Genomic DNA, 8,354 nt, shown 5'->3' with positions numbered 1-8,354 from the left:
TCTTACAGCAATGCCATCGTACGCATGGTCCCAGAATTGCACGTCATGATGCCGTGGTTAAAAATACCATATAAAAAGTAATTTGGAAAACAGACACTTACTAATATCAATCGAGTCAACTTTTCAATTACCAAACGGTACTACCGTAAAACCCGACATTGTGGCATGCAAGAATGGAATCTTAATGTTCACGATATGGATAAGGTACGTAAATATGATAGGGAAGACCTCAAAACTCTTCTTCATCATAGATACAGTGCCGAGGACGCTAAATGTTGTAGAATCACTCTTAATTGGCGCGGCGTATGGACCAAACGTTCCGCGAATACATTGCTTAACTCAAAAATGATAAAGAAATAAGATCTAGCAGTTATCAGTACAAGAGTGATCATAGGTTGGTTTGCAGGTTTTACCACCTTTAACCACAACACATTGGTTTGCGCTGGTATTGGGTAGCAATATCTGCTTCTTAGCTATTTTTGGGGTGACGCTACCCGCAAATCGAGGTGTAAAATCCAGGAAGGTTTTAGTAAGTAAGAATCTCACATTACCAGACACTCTTCGTCTAGTGTCTATGTAAGGTTTCCCCTTGTGGAAAAAAAAAATAATAGCCAAATGCCTCGTCATCTAATTAGTGACGCACATGAATGGATTAACGAGATTTCTTCTGTCCTTTGTCCTTATCTTTTGTTTATTTTTGAGAGTTGATCAGTGTGGACCTTGAGAATAAAATTAGTCTCAAGATAATTTTGTATAAATACAGAACACTGTTGTAAATAAAATCAGTCTTAAGATTCAATCATTCGAATAAATTTCAATGATTTTACAGAAACAAATAAAGTGTGTTTCTATTATTAATATTTAAAAACATAATTGGCGCAGTCGGTAATCGAGTCTAATCGACTCTTTATGAACTTTTAAAATCTAATTTTTAACTAAATAAAATAAAAAATTTGAACAAATAAAAAAAAAAAAATTTTTTATCCGCTTCAAGAATTTTTAGAAAGCGTGGAAAATACAATGTTACTATGTTCGGATAATCCTGAACTTCAACAATTCGGACTGATGATTGTAACCACAGAGAAATTGCAAGGAGATGCAAAGAGATGTGTTCAACTTATGGGATATAAGCCAACGTGGGAAGCGATTAAAATCAAATTAACAACTCATTTCCGGCCCAGGAAAAACTACATGACGGTAATGGACGAGAGCAAAAATCAAAGGTAAATAATTTAAGAGAACTACTTAATAAAATCGAAAAAATTAATTCTGAATTATATCAAATATATCAATATGATAAAGAAAAACCTGAAAACTTCAGTCCAGTAAATAACGAAAAAAATTTAATTGCTAGAGTTAGTAGTATGCTCTGCGGTAGTTATAGATCCTAGATATAGATCGACAACAAAAGTAGTTTAATAGAAGTAATAAACAAGTTTGACCAATTAGGATTACTAGACGAAAGCGACGTTATTCATGTTACGTACAGACGTAAACATACAATGCCTTTTAACTCGACATATACAAATAAAAATTTCAAACCTAATTATCCAAATCAAAATAACTCCTATAACTATAATTCGGGTCAATACAAACAAAACCCAAATTATAAGAATAATTTTCAAGAAAATCGTTTTCAGAAATATGAGTACCGTTATAACGGACAAAACCATTCTGACTTCAATAAAAACGTAGGTCAATATGAGAAAAATTTAGCTCAGTATAAACCTCATTCTAACCAAAATAATAGACTGAATGGTGAACAAAATAATCAGCACCAAGCAAATTACCAAAAACCTCGAAAGCAAAAATTTGTAGAGCCAATGAATATAAACAATATTCATGAATTGTCTATCAGAGGCTCAGAAGGTAAACTAAGAACAATAAAATTAAATTTTATGGGTCATACTGTTAATTGTCTTATCGATTCAGGATCAACTACTAGCATTATGAGTGTTGAACTTGCAAGTAATTTTCCAGAAATCATTCTAAAAGAACCTAAATTCTTTTCAATATTAAATGGTATAACTAAAATTTCTAAACAAGCAATAACTGCAATACATAATGAGTTTAATATTAAAGGCACAATTTCATGGAATATAGTAGATCTTAAAAACCAAAATTATGATGCTATAATAGGAGATAATATCTTGAAATCTTGTGGAGCTAAAATAAACTATGAGCAGAATTATATATGTATAAATGGACATATTATTATGTTTAATAATCCTTCTGATTTTAAAAATATTTATCAACTAGAATACCTTAATAATTATTGCACCAAAAATATAAATTTAGACCACCTGAATTCCGAAGAAAAGCCTAAAATACGTAATTTATTGAAACAATACGATTCGTTATTTTTTAAAGAAGGCGATAATTTAACATTTACTCATGAAATTCAACATGAGATAATAACAAATAATGAAAGACCTATATATTCCAAAGCTTATAGATATCCAAATGTACACGAACAAGAGATTCAACAACAAATTTCTGATATGCTCAAAACAGGAATAATAACTCAAAGTAACTCTCCATATAATAGTCCTTTATGGATTGTACCTAAAAAGGAAGATAATTCATCCAATAAAAAATGGAGAATAGTAATTGATTATAGAAATCTAAATGAATCTACTATAAGCGATAAGTTTCCTATCCCTAATATCGATGCGATTTTAGATAAATTAGGTAGAGCTCAATATTTCTCAACAATCGATTTGGCTAAAGGATTTCACCAAATTTTGGTGAAACTCGAAGATCGGAAAAAGACAGCTTTTTTTACCCCATTTGGACATTTTGAATTTTTGAGAATGCCATTCGGACTTAAAAATGCACCAACAACATTTCAAAGGTTGATGAATTCAATCCTAAGCCAATATATTAACAAAATTTGTGTAGTATATCTTGACGATATTCTTATTTTTAGTACTTCTTTGCAAGAACATATTATAAGTCTAAATAAAATCTTTCTAACATTACAAAAAGCCGGTTTGAAAATTCAAGTAGATAAATGTAATTTTTTTAAGAAAGAAACAGAATTTTTAGGTCATATTTTGACTAAAAAAGGAGTAAAACCTAATCCAAAAAAAATTGAAAGTATACAAAATTTAACTCTTCCTCGAACCCAACACCAATTTAAAAGTTTTCTCGAAATGACAGGTTACTATCGAAAGTATATCCGAGATTATGCAAAAGTTGCTCAACCAATGATTAAATACCTAAAACAAAACGTTAAAGTTAACATTCATGATCCTAATTACATATCACCATTTGAAAAGTTAAAAGCTCTCATCACAAGCCCACCAATATTACGTTATCCTAATTTTAAAAACAAGTTTAAACTTATAACGGATGCAAGTGATTTTGCCTTAGGAGCGGTTTTAACACAAGATGGTCATCCAGTTCCATCCAATTTGCTTCTCGTACTCTTAACGACCATTAAAAGCGTTACAGTACAATTGAGAAGGAATTATTAGCAATTGTGTGGGGATGTAAATATTTTCGACCATACTTATATGGCAAGGAATTCGATTTACACACTGATCACCAAACACTTAAATGGTTACAAGCAAAATACACCGGCAAGGATATAAATCCCAGACTCCAAAGATGGTTAGTACAATTAGGCGAATATGTTATGTAGGCCTGTGGAAAAATAACAAATTAATACCACAAGAAGCAAATAAACATTCACGACATTACCTCGGAATTCCCTCGATGTCCATTGAGCTCTATACACGTCACCAAACTCCTCTTTGTGTTGTTGTTTGATTGGGGCGTTGAGGCGATCAGTGCATTCAAGGCGAATTCCAGCGAAAGCTGCACCAAGTTCAAACTACTGAGAGAACGAGGTGTTACCAAGCAGGAAAAACCATCGTAAATACAAAAGGGCAAGTCATACTCTTATGGAAGTAAAAATAAAGTAAGCGGCGTAATAGTTCATTCACCTGAAGGTAAAGACCAAAACAAAGACAGGAAAAGTCAGTAACAGCAATGCACGAGAGAACAACCTAGTAACTGAAAAGTGGTGAAAAGTTTCAGCGCCAAATTTGGAATTAACAGGACAATGAATGTTCTAGAAAAATGTGTTCAGTTAGTCGAGAGGGGTATAAAAGCCATGGCAAGTAGGTTGTTCGGTCTTCTTGGATATGATCGTGATCGGAGTTTGTTTAAGCTGATTTTTTTTTAAACTTTTCAAATATAAACTGATTTTTTTTTATGAGTGTTTGAAATTTACAAGAAACTTAGAACGCTTAACTTAGAAATTTACAAGAAAAATCAAAAAAAAAAAAAAAAAAAAAAAATTAAATAAATAATTTATCCGATGAAACGTACAATAAACATACTGCTAATGAAGTATTAGTGAAAATTATGAAGAAAAATTTTTTTTTTTGAAACTAATGTAACTGAAAAAAAAGAGTTCAAAAAGGTGTATTGTGCACTATTGCTAAATTTTTCCGCTCTATGGTAAAAAAATAGGTTTTTTGTGAAAAGCCCAAATAAAGGTTTACGTAACATATCAATTAACGAAAACTTACCTAAATATTGAAGAAGAAAAAAAAAAAAAAAAAAAAAAAAGGAATTAAAAAATTAAAAATAATTGTTGGTAATAAAAATCTTTTCTTTCAAAAAGAACTGAACTCTTTTTGCTATAAAAAGTGATATCAAGAACAAAAGGTGAATACAAAAAACAAATACATGAAAGTCATAGCATCATCCATTTTTACTTTCGGAGAAAGTGAACTGATCGAGATAGTGGCAGAGCTGTAAGTTGGAGATCCTGAATTCATAGCCGTTTTTTTCTATTTTTGAAGAGCTCTATAATCAGCAATTCAATTACTTAAAGAAGTACCAACGGAACAATATAATAACAGGTATTTTTACAGCTATACAGTATTACGGATTCAGTGCGGTTTTTTTGTACTACTACTTCTACTACTTCTAATTCTCCATTAAATATATTAGAGCCTTATATTGAATCAAACAAAAACATACATATTACATATGTACTACATATTATGTGCCACTCGAAGTTGAAACCCTATTAAGCTTCGGACCTAAGTATTGCCCTATACGGGTACCAGTGATATACGATTATTATCATGTAGTGAAAAACTATTATGAAGCACATTTAGATTCTTTTATTAATCTTAATCTATGCAATCCATTAGAAATGGAAGCTCATTATACTCAAATACTAAATATAATTGAAAAGGAACAGAATTTAACCTCAGTTCAAAAATCTTTAAAGCAATTGTATGAGTATGCTACAAATTATCTGAAGAAGCACAATGATACACTTATCGTGCAATCTGATAAGTGCAAATCTACAGTATTAATGTATCGTGCAGATTACATAGAAAAAATGACCAATTGGATATCTTCTTATATGAGTACAGGTTCTTGTGTAGAGGTATATGAAAAACCTGAAATATTATCTCGTCGTATAGGAGGTTATTATAGAAAAATAGCTAGACCCTTATGCAAGTTATATGAGAAAAATAATGCATTATATTCAAAGGAAATATATCAAGAGATTCAAAAATTGTTATCTGATACCCCAACCTTACCATATCTATATGGTACTATTAAAACTCATAAGGACGATGCTTCTATACGTCCAATATGTAGTCCCCTTGGATGGTACATATCACCTATTCATAAATTAGTTCATTATCTACTGAAATACACAATAGATGATCGTTTATCTTCACATAATGTGTATAATATAAACCATCTAACAGGTCATTTATTAGGGTTACGCCCTATATCAAATTATGTATTAATATCTATTGACATTAAAGAAATGTATCCAAGCACTCAAATATTACCCTTATTATAAACATTAAATAATTTAATGCAACTCTCCTGGTTTTTGAAAAAATGTCCAATTCCAATATCCCTATTAGCGCAATCAATACAATTTATTTTACTTCACGGTAATTACTTTACCTTTAATAATAAAACTTATCAACAAATAGAAGGTTTACCTCAAGGAGGTAGTGCCTCAGGACTATTGGCAACAATATACATAGATTCGAAGCTAGAATTATATGCTAAAACTCTAATGACCACCTACCGTGTACATGCTTGGTGGAAGTATGTGGACGATGTTCTAGTCTATCTTCCACGAACAAATGTAGATTCTTATTGCAATGCCCTATCCAAACTTATAGGTTACAAACTAACACATGATGTGGAAATTCCTCATCCACAATATCATAATCATCCTTGCATAAGTTATTTAGATTATACAATAATACATACTGAAGATTCCTTCAAACTAGCTCTTTATAAAAAACCCAAGTTATCTAGCAGAACCTGCCATTATACCTCTCACGTACCTCATCATATAAAGAAGGCCACACTCTCTTACTATTTGAAACGAATAGTATATCGTACAAGCATAGAATACCTACAAAGAGATATTACTGAATGCGTGGATCAATTGCTACAGAATAGCTATCCCTTACTACTAATAATTCAGACATTAAAAATTATAATATTAGGTTATCCTTGTATATCTTCACCTTATATACAACATTCTACCCCAACTCGTATGCATCTATTAAATCAATTTATAAAACCATACGAATTACAATCAGGACCTACATATCCATATTTAACACACATCACTCCTAAACCAAAACAATATAATAAAAGCATCGTTTTTGGTTGTGAAGAAATCTCATTCTTCTTACACTCATCTTTAAAAGATTTATCTATAGGATCTCCTACATTTTGTCGTTCAGACACATTATTTACCTCATTGCATATGTCACTTCGGTCAATAAGCCCAACTAAACATCTAACTTCAAAACATAGGATATTATTAACCACTTGTAATACTTGTAATACTTGTAATATAGGATTCTTATGCACAGGCAAAGGCATACCACGTGAAATAATAGAAGATGTAATGAAAGACTCACAATCACCAATATACCAACATTCAATAAAATATAATCACCTAATATCAACACATCCTGTGCGGTTTTTAGTCTGGATATTTATATATAACAGTTTCATAGCTAACGTTTCAACATTGTGCATGATTAGGTTTGTACACCTTTCTCTGTCTTTCTTTGTTTGTTTCTTTTGTCTGTCTATTCTCATTTTTTAAAATGGCGAGATGGCTATGCTGTTTTTATGGGATGTTCAATTGAATGCTTAATGAATTTAGTTGTTTGTTAAGTTTTGAGATGTGCGCATGGTATTACGCACAATGTGGTGTTTGTGTTATTGTGATCATTATATAGTCTATTTATATATTAAAATTTTCATATTTAATATATATTGTTAATATGTGTTAGTAGTGATTTTATAATAACATGTAAGTTTGTTTTTTTATATTCTATTTTATTTCTAGTTATTTGTATTTTTATAACAATTTCTCATGACATACTATACGAATAATATTTTCATTCCATTCTGATGAGTCCGGTTGGTTACCGGACGAAACGCGTCAATGGAAACCATTGACTGTAGGTTACTTTGTTGGTTATACCAATATATAGAATTTCTATCATAATCATTGCGAGAATGGCAGCAAAGATGGGAAGACTCCCTCAATGGCCGATGGACCTATGCATTAATCCCAAACATCGAGGTATGGTTCACAAGACCCCATGGAGAGCTGGAGTACCATCTCACCCAGATACTAAGCGGACATGGTTGCTTTTTGCATTATCTACACAGATTCAATTTGGCCGACAGCCCTATCTGCCCAAGTTGCCCGAATGAAGTAGAAAGTGCAGAGCATGTTGCCTTCAGATGCACAAGATTTATTGAAGAACGCCAAATACTACAAGAAACCATAGGACGACCACCAGCAATCGAAAACCTAGTAAGCGAAATGTGTTCGTCGAATGAAAAATGGAATGCAGTTAAGTGGTTTGCTAACACAATAATGCGCAAATTACAAGATGCAGAAAGAGAGCGTAAAGCCCTTCAGCAACAACAACGAGAGCGTCATCCACAACCTCAAGTACCAGACCTGCAAAACACAGCTATGGACAACAACAGCAGCGGCAGTCAATAACACTAGCAATACAGACGTAAGACTGACTTACAAAACTATAGGTGACGGAAGTAAAATTCCAAATTAGTGGACAGAACAGCGTTTGGCTGCGCTGAAGAATGAATAAGACTAACGAAGTATGAGCTTCACGCTCAACTTTAAATATAGGGTGAGCTTAATGCTCAATACGGCCTTCTGATGTTATACTTTACGGTGATTCCAGAAGGGTGACCCGTACGGACGAGAGGAGTTTTTAGTGGGTTAAAGTCCTACACTGACTTAGGCTTTCGATGCTTTTCTCCTAATCCAAAAAAAAAAAACAAAAAAAAAA

The sequence above is a fragment of the Teleopsis dalmanni genome, chromosome X (assembly GCF_002237135.1).
Source record: "Teleopsis dalmanni isolate 2A chromosome X, ASM223713v2, whole genome shotgun sequence".
Taxonomy (NCBI): Eukaryota; Metazoa; Arthropoda; class Insecta; order Diptera; family Diopsidae; genus Teleopsis; species Teleopsis dalmanni.
Note: the sequence above shows the minus strand (reverse complement) of the source record.